Genomic DNA, 18,746 nt, shown 5'->3' on the forward strand with positions numbered 1-18,746 from the left:
TTTTAATTTATGTTCTCAAAACACATTCGTCAGTTATACAATTTTATATAATTGTAAATCTTTCACTGTCCAAACATGGATAATACACCTTTTTGCAGTTCCGAAGAGTTGAAAATAACATTTAATTAAAAAATAATATCATAATATGTTGCAATGAAAAATTATTTTTTATTGTAGAAATTATGTAAAATCAAATCTTAAAATTAGCTATGATCGAGCACATTTGGCAATATATCAAAATTCTGTTGTGTCTAAACGTTTTATCAGAATTTTCAGTGTGACTCCCCCCCCCCCCCTGAAATACCACTCCTTATTTTCAACCGTATTTACACCACATTATTTTTTTTCCCCCTTCTTTCAGATTTTTGAAAAATACACTTTTGAAATTATTCAAGACCAAATAAGGCTTTTCAAGGCCTTAAAATATTTAAGTCGCATAACCTTACTGACTTACCATATAACGGCCTATTTCAAGAGCTTTAAAGCGACACCACGTGAAATGTTCTAGCTTCTACAGGAACTGAGAAAAAAAAAATGTTGTGAATACCGAGTTTCCATTTTTGCAGTTTTTCGAGTTATTTAGGAAGTAATACAGAAAAAAAACCTCTTAGATCGCTATCTTTGACAAGACATGAATAGAATCATACCTGAAGCTTTAGAATTACTAGACATGACTGTAAAATATTGTTTCGGTAATTTGACATCGAACGACCAATATGCTCGTTTCTAACGTTATAATATTTCTTATAATTTCTATAAAAAGTTTGTTGATTTGGTATTTTCGTTAAGATTATCTGTAAAACTGGCGAAAAATTCATTTGAAATTAATGAAAATATCCGTCTATATCAATGGTGCTCATGAATGTGTAAAACGGAAATTACTTAACAGTCTGTGCAATCCTTTTCATACTTTATATGTAACTATTAGAAATACCCTTCAGCTATTCTATAAACAGCTTATTATAAAACTTATGGTTTAGTCTTTGTATTAGTGGTGTAAACGACCCAAACAGCTATAGGTAACATATTTCAAAGATGAGAAACTGAATTCTTGCGGTTATCAAGATCCAGCAATGTATTATCGTGACTTCTTCAGTAGTATATAGGTGACTAATGTTTTTGGGCACTAAGCAATGGCTCCTGCAGGTGCAGGTAAAAACGCCCTAGCCTATTCCAAAAGCCCCTACAGAATAAGGAATGGGCAGATTGGGCACGGGCATTGCTGAAGTCTTGAAAAAATCGACTGTTTCTATATCGCAGTATAGCAAATAATTTAAATTTAGAAAACAACTCCCCTTAAAATATTAATTACTCATATAAATCCCAAATCCCCAGGATTAACACTATTTTTAAACAATCATTAAATTTGAAAGTTATACAATGCATACTTTTGATACTTTTTGTCCTTTTGTAATGAGGAAAAATTTTATGGCATCTTCATTATTATGTATATTTATCAAATATATTATTTCTATTTTTATGGTCACTATTCTTACTTATATTACTAAAATCATGTGATGTAATACAAAACATCTCTAAATTAGACCTCGTTCCTATATAACCCATAGGGATCAAAGTCGTTTATTACTTCGTTGCACATAACGTTGGGAGAAGGTAGGCTTGCCAGACGTCCCGGTTTTGAAAAAAAAAATCCCGGTGTCCCGGCCGGTTTACTTCACGTCCCGGTAAAATAGTAGATGGGCTATGGTAGAAAATATAGTCGGAAACTGCATTTTGTGATCAAATCATGAATCTTTGCATGCATGTAGACAATGTATTTACAAACATTTTTGGAAGGGGTGACATTTGAAAATCCCCCCAAATCCCCCTGGCGGCCAGTTTTGGTCAAGAATAAAAAACTTCTTTTATTTTTAGAAAAACGCCCACTGTATCTTCTTGTGTGAGTTCTATTATGCTTACTAAAGCGTAAAAAGCCATCCAAATATTTCTAAACCTCCTAATTTTAATAATAGTAATTTCAAAAACTTTAATTTTTTTAACAAAACTTTAACACTTAAGTCTTTAAAATTTCTGGAAAGGTTGTTTAATAAATGTTTTTTAATGTCTTTTAAAGCACTATGTTAAAGAATATTAATTCATAGTAGAACTCAATAATCCGAATCCCAAAAATCTGAAACATTTGAAAATCCGAACATGTGTTTTCAAATTTACTGATAAAAATTGTGATTATAAAAATAAAAATAAAACTAGGAAAAAAAATCATAAACAAAGCTAGTATTTTTTTCAAAACTTGAAAAAAAAAACATTTGAATTATTGAATGAATACAATACCTTGATTAGTGAAAAAGAAATCAAATTTCATTATTGGCAAAAAAAAAAAAAAAAAAGGAAACTTCAAACACATTTTTCACATTTTTTTGGAAGTTTGACTCACATTGGGCAGTTTTATAAGCCATATTTGCACTAGCAAAAGGGGGGGGGGGGGCACGGATCATTTGTTCATAGAACTTCAAAATTTATTATCGAATACTTTAACAAAAAAAATTTTTTTTTCTCATTAGACGATTTGAAGTGTTTGTTCTATGTTTTGAACGATGTAAGAATAATAAGTTATTGATAACAGCAATAAGAAGTTTAGTGCTATGTTAATAAAACTAACAATATTGTGACTATTAATAGAATTGTTATTGATTGAAATATAACTCACTATTACAAAAACTACAACTAAAACTTCAACAAATCTGAGTAAATGATGCGTACAATGATTATATAGTAGAAGGTATTTTAAAACGCTTGAATTTACTAGTAATTTACACAGATACATAGCATTTTCCATTGCAGTACTTACACATCGCTCAGCAAATAAGTCCATTTTTGAAGCACCCACAAGTTATTTGAGAGAAGTTGTTTTTTTACACTTGCATGACGTAAATTCACTTGAAACTGCGCGCAAACTCAAACAAACAAGAACGTGCTTCTCATCAGTTACTGTAAATCTCAATCATGAATTTACGTTCGGGCTAAATTTTGAGGCATACTGCCCCATTGACATCTACCTTGATAAGCCTTAAAAGAGTTGTCTAAGAGCTTAAATTGTGGATGATAAGTTAATCATTGATCTTTGTTTACTGGTGGAAAAGCATTTTCTAGCTTCATTTACGGACGGAAGTTGCATGAGGACGAGTAGCAAAGAAATTGAATTTTTGAAGATGTTTGAAACTTTTAATCAGGTATGTTTTTTTTTTTTTCTTATGTTAGGATAAGCATAAAAATGCACCAATAACGTCAGGATAGTCTTTCCTTCTTTTCCACATCGTCACTTTTCTCTGACCTGCAAAAAAAAAAAAAAAAAAAAAGATCGTGTCACATCCTGAGAATGAGTGGAACCGTCTTCGAGCAACTGCTTTTTGCTGACCGAATCTGTGAGCAAAATCTTGGACTAGTATAAATCAAAAGTGTTTTCCAGCTACAAATTTAAACCCTATCTTTTTTCTCTCATTTTTATATAGCTCATGGAAATATGATATGTCTAAAATAACAGCAGGGGCCAACAGCTCCTATGCAGGTGCGCCTGTATCCTCTTTCTGCAGCATCCAAAACATGTACGAAGATCCTGCAATCAGCTTCGTCTTGATTTGATGGATCTAGAGGTGTGGTATTCAATGAAAATCACCGTCGAATCATCAAGAAGAGAACAAGATGGTATAGGCAGTGCAATGATGAAAAACAATTCTGTCTTCTTATCTACGTTCCAGAGAAAACTGATCCAGTTCTCAGGAATAGGTTTTCTCCAAAATATCTTTCTAATATTCCTCTTATATGTCTTGCATCTGTATCCTAAATAGACTTCAGATACTCTACCAAAAAATTTTCGGTCATAGGTCGTTTTATGTGAACGATGAAAGAACCATCACAGACAATAGCATTACAATGTATCTCTGCACTTATTCTAAAACTAGCATTCATCATTTTCATCTTCGGCAACCCTTCTCAACTCGTTTTCGTCTTCTCTCGAGTAGTCTTCATCAGTAAGAATACTATTACTTAATTCATTGAGCAGGAATGTAAATGACTGCACTTATTTCTCGTTCAAAGAGCTCCAATTATTGAAATCGACGGAGGGTGCGGTTGATTTTCATAGTGGAGAAATTCATCCAGGTTTAAATTTACGATATTGCAAATAATGAAAAGCTTTGAAAATGAATCTGCATCGAATCTTAATCTTTTCATTAAGCAGACTTATTGTTTTTTTTTTTTTTTTTTGTAAAAATGAAAGACTAAAAAAGTTTTTTTTTCTACCCGTGAATATGAAGTGACTTTTGAGTCACAATTCTTTTCTCTATGAATTTGTTGTAACTGTTTTTTGTCCCAACTTGCCCAATCTTCATGCGTTGCTCCACATATTCTTCGTCTACTGCTGTATTCGTCTCTAATGAGAACAATTCTTTCGAAGTTTCTAAAAATGGATTTCCATTTTCAGCTACTTCTCTTCAAGGCCTGACTCTTCAAGACCCTTCTTGAAAACAGGCTTTGGAAACTTAACATTTCTTCAATTCAAATGTATAGCGTTTCCTTAAATGAGTAGAGGTAACTTTTTCAAATTGTGTAACTAAATCGATAACTTCAAGATCAACTAACATCCATATTCCTAACGCAGTTGAATCTGTGATAGACCAATTATACCCCCGTCTCCTTCCACCACCGCATTGTTTTGCTTGTAAGCATGGTACAATCCAATTACAGAAAACACGTTCATTGTCTTTTTTACAACAAGCGTTCCTTCTTCTAAGGCTTTGTGTACGTCTGGAAGGTTTGTGGGTTACAGAACATCTTTTATGAAAACTGGTAACCATCGAGCATATAGTTACTAAAAAGTATATGTACATCGTTTAGTATAGCGATAAAATGGAAAAAAAAAACACAGAATGAACTCCTTCAAAGTTTCAGTCAAGATACTAAAGTTGGTTGAAAGCTGTGATCTAATAAACATTAACATTAAAATCCCCAGCTTTAATACAGTGCTTCAAAATTTGAACATTGTGATGGTGCTTTCTTTCTCGGATTTTTAAGTTATAAAAACTTCTCTGTCAGAAGTGTCTTCATTGCATCGATGTGAATGTTGTAGTTAGAAACATTTTATTATACACTTTAGGCATGTTTTTCTTTCTTTTTTTATAAAATGAGTAAAAGCTTACTAATGGTCAATCGGGTAACGGAGAATGAACAACAGCAACAATAGTAATAATAGTAATAAGAAGAAGAAATTAAAAATTCAAACTTTAAATTTCTTTCTATTAGAATTATGTTGTCTTGACATTAATTTCACCCATTTTCCTTGAAGTCCTTACTCTCTTATACCCTTTGGAAATAGTTTCGATTATGCGTGTTCAGTCATAAAAAACGAGGTATATCATGGCCGGATAATTGGACAGTTCGAGCAATAATAGTTCGGATAACTGGAACTCTACTTTGATATAACCCTAATTAAATGTATTTTTAAATTCAGAAACCATTAATTATGTTATGAGGGGGGGGGGGAATTCACGTCGGAGAATTTACAATTTAAAAATATTGATATTTTTTTAAAAACCACTATTCGTGAAGTTATTTCTAAAACTGGACGTTTCATGGAGCTTTAAACGGTAAAAAATACAACTAACATCTATGGAGTGACACAACCAATGATTTAAAAATTATAGTAAAATTAAAAAAAAAAATCTCCATTTTTCGTTTTGGACCAAAAATGGCCGACAGGGGGGTTTGGGGGGGATTTTTGAATGTCTCCCCTTCCTAAAATTTTTGTATATAAAATGTCTACAAACATGCCAAGTTTCATAATTGTGTCACAAAATGCAGTTTCTTCCCCCGTAGACCCCTGACTAAAAGATTAATTTGGTTACCGATGACCAAAAAAGTCCAATAATATATAACTGTAAAGGATTATTCATGATAAATAATTTGTCATTTGTAACATTAATTTGTAGAACTAATATCAAATTAGATTGTGACCATTTTTACAAGAGGATAAAAAACGAAAAATGACTTTGTAAAAAAAAGTGCTATCCAATCAAAATTACGTGTACATTTTGTTCACATCTTTATTCATCATTCAAAGTGTTTCTTCTTAGTTCTATCATTTATTATACATATGTAATTAACATGTAGTATACCCGTGATTAACATTCATATTAACCATTTATTCATAGCATTAAGAATGAACTGTCCTCTAAAAGAGCCTAAAAAACAGCCAAGGGTGTGTACCCTTTTCAATACTCAAAACGTTGGAGGTGGGGAAGGGGGGGGGGGTATTCCTGTGTCCCAGTTAAACATTTCATAATTGTGGCAAGCCTAGGAGAAAGGTACTAAGTTACAATTCGTGCCCAGTGTTCTCCGAAATCATAATCGGACCTGTAGATGCCGCTGGAATATTCGGCGGCGAGTTTGGCCGTTATACAATGTGAAAAGCGGGTCCTGATACGAACGAGCAATTCAGTTAGGAAAGAAAAAAAACATTTAGTTAATTAAGGCGTAACTAAATTGAATATTTACATCATATAAAGTGTTAAGGAAATATGAATTATAAAATAAACGTAAAAAAGCTTTTATGTTTTCTGCTACAATTAAGAAATCACTTAAAATTTCTCAATACCTCAAGGTTTTTTTTTTTTTTTCATTATTCTCCCGGTTGTGAAAAGCATATTTATTTTCTAAGTCATCGGAGAACTCTTTCCCGTTACTCTCGTAAATAACATAATTCTCAACTGTTACATTAAGTGAAGCGTAAATAAATAAGTGCTTATTTTGATGAATCTCTTTCGCTCTAGAAATGAAACGAAGCATGAAATCCGCAAATATTTAAATATAAATATATACTGAAATTAATACGCATTGTGTGTTTGAGGAGTTAAAGTTATCTCAACGCCTCAGAACATAATCAGTAGACGTTGATAATTTCTTACTCAAACTTACATGTTCGGAAAGATACACGGTAATTTTAATTATCTGAATAGTTTCAGAGTGTTGGCATTCGAATTAACATTCGATGGGGAGAAGCTCTCGAAAGTTTAACGATAAACACTTTTAAATCGCGTGAAGAAGGTAGACGTTTCTTAGCTCTCAGATTAACATTTTAGAATGTAGTCTTTAATATAGTGTGGTTTAAGGAGTGCATTAATGAATAGGAGAGTTTATTTCCAGGATCTTTTGAATAATTAAAATGTTTTGTCGCTTGAAAACGGCAAAATAACTTCAAGTAATAATTTTAGTCATGAATAAATTGCACTCAGTTTATTTTCCCCCATTTTACGAATGCGTTTGTTTTACAGAAATTATAAATTAATTGCAAGAACATGAAATTGGTTAAAAACTTAGTAATTTAATAAAGGAAAAGATTGAATTTTAAAATGACGACATGTTCTGCTTTTAACTCTAACAGTTTAAACAATTTAAATGTAAGAGGTTTGAAGTAGGTAAAGCTTCTATAAGTTCGTGCATTTGTGGTTTTTTGCTGTAGTCATTTTCTAGCAGTGTCCTTTTCTTCAAATTAAGGAGCAAAGAATTTTTTTATTTTGTGTTTTATTAAGTTGTATAATACACAGAGTTGCATTAAAGCGGTAATAAAAATGTATTGTATACCGGAAACAAATAAAAGGAATGATTTGTGTTTTAAATGTTAACAATAGAATTCAATTTTTACAGTAACACATGTTTTTTTTTTTTTTTTTTAATCTAATGGAACTGCAAAAGTATAACCGATTATTAATGTTTTGCAGTATGTTTTGGGCAGCTAACAATAATCTAACTTTAGATTGCAAAATTCTAGACCGTTATAAGTCATCAAACAAACAACTCTACCCTAAATAACGGGTACAGTTTAGAGCTTCATTTCGTAGGATTTAATCTCATCATAAACAACCCTGTTGTAAAAATTTCCCCGCCAAGAAACCCTTTAACTTTTCCGCACAAAAAAGAAAACCTGCATCCTAAACCCAAAAACCCTCAGTCATAAAAAGTTATGATACCTAGTTTGCCCGCCAAGTATCTGCCAAACTATCATCCTCCCTCTTCTCCTTTTTCATCACAGCTACTTCCATTAGAACTTCCTCCCACCTTCAACTCCTCAGAAATATGGATAGATCTTTTAAATTGTTTATCTTGTTTGGCGGGAAGCTTTTCAAAGTGAAGTGGTTGCTTGGTGAGCAAAAAGCTTCCCGCCAAACAAGATAAACAATTTAAAAGATCTATCCATATTTCTGAGGAGTTGAAGGTGGGAGGAAGTTCTAATGGAAGTAGCTGTGATGAAAAAGGAGAAGAGGGAGGATGATAGTTTGGCAGATACTTGGCGGGCAAACTAGATATCATAACTTTTTATGGCTGCGGGTATTTGGGTTTAGGATGCAGGTTTTCTTTTTTGTGCGGAAAAGTTAAAGGTTTTCTTGGCGGGGAAATTTTTACAACAGGGTTGTTTTTGATGAGATATCACATCTTTTTGCATTGATATTATCACTTTGTCTGTATTTTTAGAATTGAGAACTTCAAGTCAGAAAATTTTCAATTGAAACAACGCTGTTTTGTGTTTTTAAGGAACAATAATGGCTAGCATAATTTTACGTCAAGTTATTTTCTGACTATTAAGATTCTATGCTCATTTTGCGAGAATTGGGTGGTTTAAATTTTATTGCAATTCTTGTATCCTCTCTGTTGCAAAGAAAACTTCTTGGATAATAAAATACTATATTTTAAATTATATTGTTTTGGAGTATTTTACAACTTCGCAATAAATTCTATTACAGTTTCTTTATTTGACAGATTATTCAACATTTTCATGAAGGTTACTTTAAATGTTTTACAGCTTGAGGACTATTTTAATCTAGCTTTTCACTTCTTGTTTAATTACATTTTTTTCTTAAATCGTGGATTATTTTACGTTTTATGGGATAATTTTAATTGTTTGGTGATTTATCTTTTTCTTGATAGAAGTCTTTGTCTTGTTTAATACCTAGTTTTGTTTAACAGTTCATTTAAAAAACGAAATAACGCATGTTATCACCAAGCAAAAAAAAAAAAAAAAAAACTAAGCCATTAAATATTTTAAATTTGAATGTGTCAGAAGATCTATACAACTTTACTCGATGTCAAATCGTGGATATCCCAAATTTGCCATAGCCATTTTTCCAGTGCTATTTTTTGCTTTCAATTAAAAAGTTATATGTGCCGTATTCATACGCGTACAGTTTCGTATAACTTGTCACGTAAAATATTGTAATGGTTTAACCCCAGTTTCGCGCCGACATTTAAAATTTCTTCCCTCCATAAATATATCAAAACTGAAAAACAGTGGGAAGAAAATTTCGTATTGGCAAAACTTTGGGGGGGGGGGGGGCGGAGGACAGCATTCTAATCTCATTCATTAATTTGTTTCTCTGCTTAAGTATAAACAAATAACGTAGAATCTGAAAACAGAAAGCCCAATGAGCTAAGTCTGCGCGCATGCGCAGTCGCTGTGGCAAATTTGGGATATCCGCGATTTAACGTCTATATGCAACTGTTAGATATGTCTTGATTGAATTTCATTTCCTAAGACAATTTTGGAATTCTGTTCTAACCTTGCAATTGCAGTCCGAGATAAACAAACCGTATGAGCTGAGAGTAAGTACATAAGAATTTAGGGAAAATTAGTGATTTTCGAACTTCAATTACTCCGGCCCATGATGTCCCTGGGGGTTGAATTTTTGTATATGTGCTCAATGGCCCCCCAAGAATATGTATACAAAAAATCATTACAATAGCCCCCCGGGGGGCTGTGATAGAACCCCGGGAAGGTACAATTTGGGGGTAAAAACGAGGGGGGAAAGGGAGGGGGGGTCAAATGGCACATCAGTAAGGCACAAGGAATGTATGTGCGAAATTTCAGCTTGATTCCTTTTTTCGTCTGAGCTGTAGCCCTGTCAAAGAAAGCGAAAACTTTTTTGAACAGCGATTTTATAACTTTAATACCTCCTCCCCCTGATGGTCCAGGGGATTGTATTTTGGTTTATGTTTTCAGGGGTCCCTAGAGATTGAGTTTACCAAAAATCAACTCCGGGGGTCTTCATGGGGCTGAGATACAGAGGGTTGAAAAACCCAAAAAAACCCAACTTATTCTGTCGTGTAATCTTGTTCTTGGTCGCTTTTATTTCTTTCGCCTTTGGCGGTGGATTTGCTTCTGTTGGCTGCTGACGTTTGGTTTCCTTGGCGGGGCGGGACGCTCCCGCGTCCCGTGATCTTGGTCGCTTTTATTTCTTTCGTCTTTGGCGGTGGATTTGCTTCTGTTGGCTGCTGACGTTTGGTTTCCTTGGCTGGGCGGGACGCTCCCCCGTCCCGTGATAAATTTAACAATATCTTTAGCTTCTTACTTATTTATCGAAGGGAAAACAACTAGCTACCGCATATGTCTTGTCATCAATTTCAAAGAAACATTTAGCAACACCTTTGGTAATTACTGGACTGGTCTCCGCAGCTATTGACACATAGGAACACCCCTAAAGGATATTTAATGACCAACACTTTTAATTCGGTTAAATGGTCCTAGTATTCGGTTGAAAGGTCCTTTAAATTAGAGTAATATAAAATTGCTGACACGTGCGAAGTATTTGCACTTTATCACGCTTCGTGTACTCTTACTCCCAGTACACAGTGCGTGTGGGAATAAATCTGATATGGAGTACTTGTACCTGAAGAATACAAAATAACACATTTTTTTCTAAATCCAATAAACATTTTAACAATTATTTAAATCATTTACACAGTTACAGCACTTTTCTTATGACAAAACTGATTAGCTTTACCTTCACGAAATTACTTTTACCGTTATTGCTACTCCCTATATGATACTTTTGATCTGCCTCTCAAAAAACAGTCCAGATGTGAAATGCTTCTTTATTTGTGGCAAATAGCAGGGACTTTAAAATGATGCCTTAGAACTGACATTTTCAGAAGTATTAAGGAAATTATGGCACACCCACAAAAAATAAATAAATAAATCTATGTAAATAAAACAGAGAATATATATGTATGTGTGTATGTTCCCTATGCAAATCTACAGTTTACGTCAGATCTCGACCAAATTTGGCAAGAAGGTACATGAGTAAGAGGGTATTTGAAGGAGGGGGCACTTAAAGGAACGTAGGGAGGGTTTTGAAAGCCAAAAATGAACCGAACCGTTCGAACTTTAATTTTAGGGGTCGAAAACGGCATTAAATGGCTCTTTCTACCCGAAATAATTATCCGAGAAGTTCGATTTGGGCGCAATCCGAAAGCACGTGAAAAGTACCCATAAAGACCATTCATTTCCTTCGAATTTAAAAAAAAGACTAAAATCACCGGGAAAAAATCAAAAAGCACTGCAAAGCCTAATGGAACACATATTTTAAATCAGAAAATTTTCGTTTGAGCGATCTAATTTTAAATTAGCGTTCAGAAGGTTACCACGTTTTTTTTTTCTCGGCTGTGACTAAATAAATTTTGTTTTCGTTTCGAGATAAAAATTTCCCCTTTAGATTATTATTTGGTGATTTATCTTCTTTTTACTTCTTTTTACAAAAAAGGAAGTATTGTATTCGCGAAAAAATTTCACTCAAAAATCGGCCTTAATTTTCATTTTTCTCACCCCGAATGAATGTCGAGTTTTTTTTTTTTTTTTTTCGACCCGATCACACGTGGATATATGCCTAAGAACGTACAGACACCCGAAATATCCATTTTGACGACTCCCGAGTTAATTACAACGAATTTTCTCGTGACGTTCGTATGTACATATGTATGTGCGTATGTGTGTGTGTGTGTATGTATCTCGCATAACTCAAAAACGGTACGTCCTAGAAAGTTGAAAATTAGTACGTAGACTCCTAGTGGGGACTAGTAGTGCACCTTCCCTTTTGGTTCCACTCGGATGTTCCTAAGGGGGTCTTTTGCCCCTTTTTGGGGGGAAATCATTGTTAATTTCGATGTAAACTCAAGTTGTGTTATAATTTGTCGGACACTTGTCGTTATAGAGCCAGTCTTTTGGTCGCCAAGTTTTGTCGCCAACTTGGTGATAAATTTGGAGATAATTCTTTTTTTTAACTTGGTTTCACTTTGTCCACTGTTGGTGATATTTAGAGAGTAAACAATTGAATCACATTAAAATTGCCAATAATGTGGAAATGACATTAAATTGGAGTAAAAGGAAGTCATGTGATGCACACATCAGCTCGTTTTTTTTTAAGGATTTTAGCTGTATTTATGAAGGGTTGCGTTTAATTTTTTCGCGAACTTTTGATTTACCGTTTTCTTTCTTTGAGAATGATCACTGACGAGAAATTTAAAAGTATTTTTTTTTTCTCTAATTGAAGCCTGATTGTTGAACACGCGTCACTTGACATAGCGTTTATTTTCGAGATAGACCGTGTGAAGCAGGACAATGCAGCCAAAAAAAAAAAAAAAAAATAGAAGGAAATAAATCTTGATCAATAATATAGGTAATAGGTAGTAGGTATAGGTAATAGGTAAATGATTCTAGGGGACAACGGGATTTCAGAAAGCATATTTTGAGACGCGAATCCTTTTCCCAATCTTTCGCTTAAAATTTGTAAATTGGATATAAATAAAACTTTCTTCTCTACTTTTACTTACTTTGAGGTTTACATAGGGGAATATCCAGGGAATTAGATATTGATTGTTTCATTTTTCTGCTCACTAATATAAAACACTCTAATCAAAACAATACCAAATTATACTCTTAAATTTGGAAATTTTAAAGATAGATAATATGAAAAGGAACTCGGCTTCTGCAAGCCTCTGTGGCGCAATCGGCTCGTGCGTTCGGCTCTTAACTGAAAGATTGGTAGAGCGAACCAACTCGGGAGTGTGAAATGGTTTTTATTTCTTAAAACTTTCATAAATATTTTTCTTAAGAACCAATTGAGCAATTCAGCTTCTGAAATCCTCCGTGGCATAATCGACTTCCCCATTTGGCTGTTTACCGAAAGGTTGGTGGTTCGAGCCCACCCGAGAGGTTAAATGTGTTTTTATGCTTTAAAACTTGCATTAATATTTTTTTAAGAACAAGTTTAGGCATTCAGCTTCTGCAAACCTCACTGGCGCAATGGGGTGGTTCGAGCTCACACGGGGGCGTGCAATACATTTTCATGCTTTAGAACTGCCATAAATATTTTTCTTTTACCAACCAATTAAGAATTTCATTTTCTTTAAGTATCTGTGGCACAATTGGCTAGCGCATTCGACTGTTAACCGAAAGGTTGGCGGTTCGAGCAAACCTGGGGGGGTGTTATGTTCTTTACGCTTTAAAACATGCGTTAATAGTTTTTTAAGAACAAGTTTAGGAAATCTGCTTCTGAAAACCTCCGTGGCGCAATCGGTTAGCGCGTTCGGATGTTAAGCCAAAGGGTGGTGGTTCGAGCTCACACGGGGGCGTGCAATGTATTTTGATGCTTTAGAACTGTCAGAAATATATTTTTTTACGAACCAATGAAGGATTTCAACTTATGGAAGCATCTGTGGCACAATTAGCTACTGCATTCGGCAGTTAACCAAAAGGTTGGTGGGTCGAGTCCACCCGGTGGAGTGTTATGTCTTTTTAATACTTTACAACTGTCATAAATATTTTTTTATGAAACTATTAAGATTTCTGCTCCTGCAAGCCTCCGTGGAGCAATCGGCAAGCTTGTTCTGCTCTTATCTGAAAGGAGGGAGGTTCGAGCTCATCCCGCGGCTTGCAATGTTTTTTTATTGCTTCGGAACTGTCGTAAATGTTTTTTTTTTCTCGAAACGATCATTGAGCCCACCCGGGCTTGTGTAATGTAATTTTCATGCCTTAAAATTTTCATAAATATTTTTTTAGAAACATATTAACCATTTCAGCTTTGCAAACCTCCTTGGCGCAATCGGCAAGCGTTCGGCTGTAAACCGAAAGGTTGGTGGTTCGAGCCCACCCGGGGGCGTGCAGTGTTTTTTTATGCTTTAAAACTTTCATTAATATTTTTTAAGGAAACACATTATGATTTTAATTTCGCAAGTCTCCGTGGCACAATCGGCTATCGCTTTCGGCTTTTAACCAATAGGTTGGTCGTTCGAGTCCACCCGGGGGCGTTAGGGATTTCGTATACCGGTATTTTTTTATTAATATATTTTTTTAAGGAATAAATTTTGGATTTTCGCTTTTAAAAGCCGCCGTGGCACAATCGGCTATAGCTTTCGGCTGTTAACCGAAAGGTTGGTGGTTCGAGCCCACCCGGGGGCGTGTAGGGTTTTTATAAGCCTTAAATCTTTCATTAACATTTTTTAAGGAAACAAATTAGGGTTTTAACGCGAGAAACTTCCGTGGTGCAATCGGCTAGCGCGGTCGACTGTTAACCGAAAATTTGGTGGTTCGAACCCTCCCGGGGGCGGGTTATATTTTTTTATGCCTCAAAACTCTCATTAGTACTTTTTAAGAGCCTAAAATAATATTTAAGTTTCACAAGCCTCCTTGGCGCCATCGGCTAGCGCGTTTTGCTGGTAATAGAAAGGTTGGTGGCTCCAGCCCATCCGGGGGCATGTAGTGTTTTTTCTCCCTTAAAACTTTTATTAACATTTCTTGGAGAACTAAATTAATATTTAAGTTTCGCAAGCCTCCGTGGCGCAATCGGTTAGCGCGGTGGACTGTTAACCGAAAGGTTGGTGGTTCGAGCCTACCCGGGGGGCGTGTAGTGTTTTTTTTTATGCCTTAAAATGTTCATTAATATTTTTTAAGGAACGAAATTAATATTTTAGCTTCGCAAACCTCCGAGGCGCAATCGGATATTGCGTTCGGCTGCTAACCGCAAGGTTTGTGTTTTTAGCCCACCCGAGGGCGTGTAAAGCTTTTTACGACTTAAAACTTTCAATCAGTTTTTTTAAAAAACCAAATTAGGTACTTATTTTCGAAAGCCTCTGTGGCGCAATTGGTTAGCGCGTTCGGCTGTTATACGAAAGGTTGCTTGTTCGAGCCCACTCGGGGGCGTGTAGTGTTGTTTTATTCCTTAAAACTTTTATTAACATTTTTTAAGGAACTAAATTAATATTTTCCGTTTCGCAAGATTCCGTGGCGCAATCGGCTAGCGCGTTCGGCTGTTAACCGAAAGGTTGGTGGTTCGAGCCCACCCCGGTGCATGTAGTGTTTTTTATGCCTTAAAACTCTTATTAACATTTTTTAAGGAACTAAATTAATATTTTAGCTTCGCAAGCCTTCGTGGCGCAATCGGATAGAGCGTTCGGCTGTTAACCGCGAGATTTGTGTTTCGAGCTCACCCGAGGGCGTGTAATGATTTTTTACCGACTTAAAACTTTCATTAATATTTTTAAGAAACCAAATTAGGATTTAAATTTCGAAAGCCTCCGTGGCGCACTTGGTTAGCGCGTTCGGCTGTTAATCGAAAGGTTGGTGGTTCGAGCCCACCCGGCGGCACGTGGTGTTTTTTCTGCCTTAAAACTTTTATTGACATTTTTTAAGAAACCAAATTACGATTTTATTTTCGAAAGCCTCCGGGGAGCAATTGGTTAGCGCGTTCGGCTGTTAAACGAAAGGTTGCAGGTTCGAGCCCACTCGGGGGCGTGTAGTGTTGTTTTATGCCTTAAAACTTTCATTAATATTTTTTAAGAAACCAAATTAGGACTTAAATTGCGCGAGCCTCCGTGGCGCAAGCGGCTAGCGCGTTCGGCTGTGAACCAAAAGGTAGGTGGTTCGAATCCAGCCAAAGACGTGTAATGTTTTTTTATGCCTTAAAACTTCCATTAATAGTTTTTAAGGAAATAAACTTCGCCAGTCTCCATGGCGCCTTCGGCTAACGCGTTTGGCTGTCAACCGAAAGGTTGGTAGTTCGAGCCCACCCGGGGGCGTGTAGTGTTTTTTTCTGCCTTAAAATTTTCATTAATATTTTTTAAGTAACCAATTTAGGACTTTCGTGGCGCAATCGGTTAGCGCGTTCAGCTGGTAACCGAAAGGGTGGTGGTTCGAACTCATTGGGGGGCGTGTAGTGTTTTTTTATGCCTTAAAACTTTCATTAATAGTTTTTAAGGAAATAAACTTCGCAAGTCTCCATGGCGCCTTCTGCTAAGGCGTTTGGCTGTCAACCGAAAGGTTGGTAGTTCGAACCCACTCGGGGACGTGTATGGTTTTTTTGATGCATTAAAACTTTTATTAATATTTTTTAAGAATCTAAATTAATATTTTAGTTTTGCAAGCCTCCGTGGCGCCATCGGCTAACGCGTTCGGCTGTTAACCGCAAGATTTGTGTTTCGAGCCCACCCGAGGGCGTGTAATGTTTTTTTACGACTTAAAACTTTCATTATTATTTTTAAGAAACCAAATTAGGATTTTACATTCGAAAGCCTCCGTGACGCAATTGGTTAGCGCGTTCGGCTGTTAACCGAAAGGTTGGTGGTTCGTGCGCACCCGAGGGCGAGTAATGTTTTTTTATGCCTTAAAACGTTCATTAACATTTTTTTTAGAAACCAAATTGGGATTTTAGCTCCGGCAGCCTCCGTTACGCAATCGGCTTGTGCGTTTGGCTGTTAACCGAAAGGTCGCTAGTTCGATCCCAATCGGGGCGCGTTGTTTTATGCCTTAAAACTTTTATTAAACTAAATTAGGACGTAAATTTCGCAAGCCTCCGCGGCGCAATCGGCTAGCGCGTTTGGCTGTTAACCAAAATGTAGGTGGCTCGAAGCCAGGCTTGGACGTGTAATGTTTTTTTATGCCTTAAAACATTCATTAATATTTTTTAAGGAACTAAATTAATATTTGCTTTCGCAAGCCTCCGTGGCGCAATCGGATAGAGCGTTCGGCTGTTAACCGAGAGGTTGGTGGTTCGAGCCCATTTGAGGGCGTGTTGTGATTTTTTATGTCTTAAAACTTTCATTATTATTTTTTAAGGAACCAAATTAGGACTTTAACTTCGCAAGCCTCCGTGACGCTTTCGGCTTCCGTGTTCGGCTGTTAACCGAAAGGTTGGTAGTTTGAGTCATCCGGGGCGTGTAATGTTTTTTTATGCCTTAAAACTTTCATTAACATTTTTTAAAAAACCAAATTAGGTATTTAGAACCGAAAGCCTGCGTTGCGCGATCGGCTAGCGCATTCGGCTGATAACCGAAAGGTTCTTGGTTTGAACCCAACCGGGGCGTGTGAGTTGTTTTATGCCTTAAAACCTTTATTAATTTTTTCTAAGGAACCAAATTAGGATTTTAGCTTCGCAAGCCTCCGTGGCGCAATCGGCTAGCTCGTTCGTCTGTTAACAGAAAGGTTTGTTTGTCGAGCTCACCCGAGGGAGCTTAATGTTTTATTACGACTTAAACCTTTCATTAATAGTTTTTAAGAAACCGAATTAGGGATTTAGCACTGGAAGCCTCCGCGGCGCAATCGGCTAGCGCGTTCGACTGTTAACCGAATGATTGGTGGTTCGAGCCCACGCGGGGGCGTGGTGTGCTTTTTTATGCCTTAGAACCTTCATTAATATTTTGTAAGGAACCAAATTTGGATTTTAACTTTGCAAGCCTCCGTGACGCAATCGCCTAGCGCGTTCGGCAGTTAACCGAAAGTTTGGTGATTCGAGTGCACTCGGGGGCGTGTAATTTTTTTTTTTTTTTTGCCCTAAAAACATTCCTTCTTTTTTAAGGAACCAAATTCGAACTTTAACTTCGCAAGTCTCCGTGGAGCAGTCGGCTATCGCGTTTCGATGTTAACCGAAAGGTTGAAGGTTCGAACCCATTTGGAGGCGTGTAGTGTTTTTTATTTCTTAAAACCTTGATTAATATTTTTTAAGGAACCAAATTAGGATTTTAGCTTCGCAAGTCTTCGTTGCGCTATCGTCTAGCGCGTTCGTCTGTTAGGTTTTATGTCTGTTAAGGTTTATGTGTCGATTCCAACCGGGGGCGTGTAATGTTTTCTTATGACTTAAAACTTTCACTAATATTTTGTAAGGAACTAAATTAATATTTTTGCTTCGCAAGCCTCCGTGGCGCAATGGGCTAGCGCGTTCGGAGGTTGACCAAAAGGTTGGTGGTTCGAGCCCACCCGGGTGCGTGTAATGTTTTTTTTTTTTATTTTGCCTTAAAACTTTCATTTTTTTAAGGAACCATATTAGGACGTTAACTTCTCAAGCCTCCTTGACGGAATTGGCTAGCGCGGTCCTGCGGTTAACAGAAAGGTTGGTGGTTCGCGTCCAACCGGAGGCGTGTAATGATTTTTTTATGCCTTACACATTTAATTAATATTTTTTATGGAACTAAATTAATATTTCAGCTTTGCAAGCCTCCGTAGCGCAATCAGCTAGCGCGTTCGCCTGTTAACCGAAAGGTTGGTGGTTCGAGCCCACCCGGGGGCGTGTAATATTTTTTTATGCCTTAAAACTTTCATTAATATTTTTTAAGGAACCAAATTAAGGCTTTAGCTTCGGAAGCCTCCATTGCGAAATCGGCTAGCGCGTTCGGCTGTTAACCGAAAGGTTTGTGTTTCGAGTCTACCTGAGGGCGTGTATTGTTTTTTGTGACTTAAAACTTTCATTAATATCAATAAGGGACCAAAATAGGATTTTGGCTCCGCAAGCCTCCATGGCGCAATCGGTTAGCGCGCTCGGCAGTTAACCGTAAGGTTGGTGTTTCGATTCTAGCCGGGGGCGTGTATTGTTTTTATATGCCTTAAAATCTTCATTTATATTTTTTAAGGAACCAAATTAGGATTTTAGCTCCGCAAGCCTCCTTGGCGCAATGGGCTAGCGCGTTTGGCTGTCAAC

Source organism: Uloborus diversus, chromosome 3, assembly GCF_026930045.1.
Source record: "Uloborus diversus isolate 005 chromosome 3, Udiv.v.3.1, whole genome shotgun sequence".
In the NCBI taxonomy this organism is placed as follows: Eukaryota; Metazoa; Arthropoda; class Arachnida; order Araneae; family Uloboridae; genus Uloborus; species Uloborus diversus.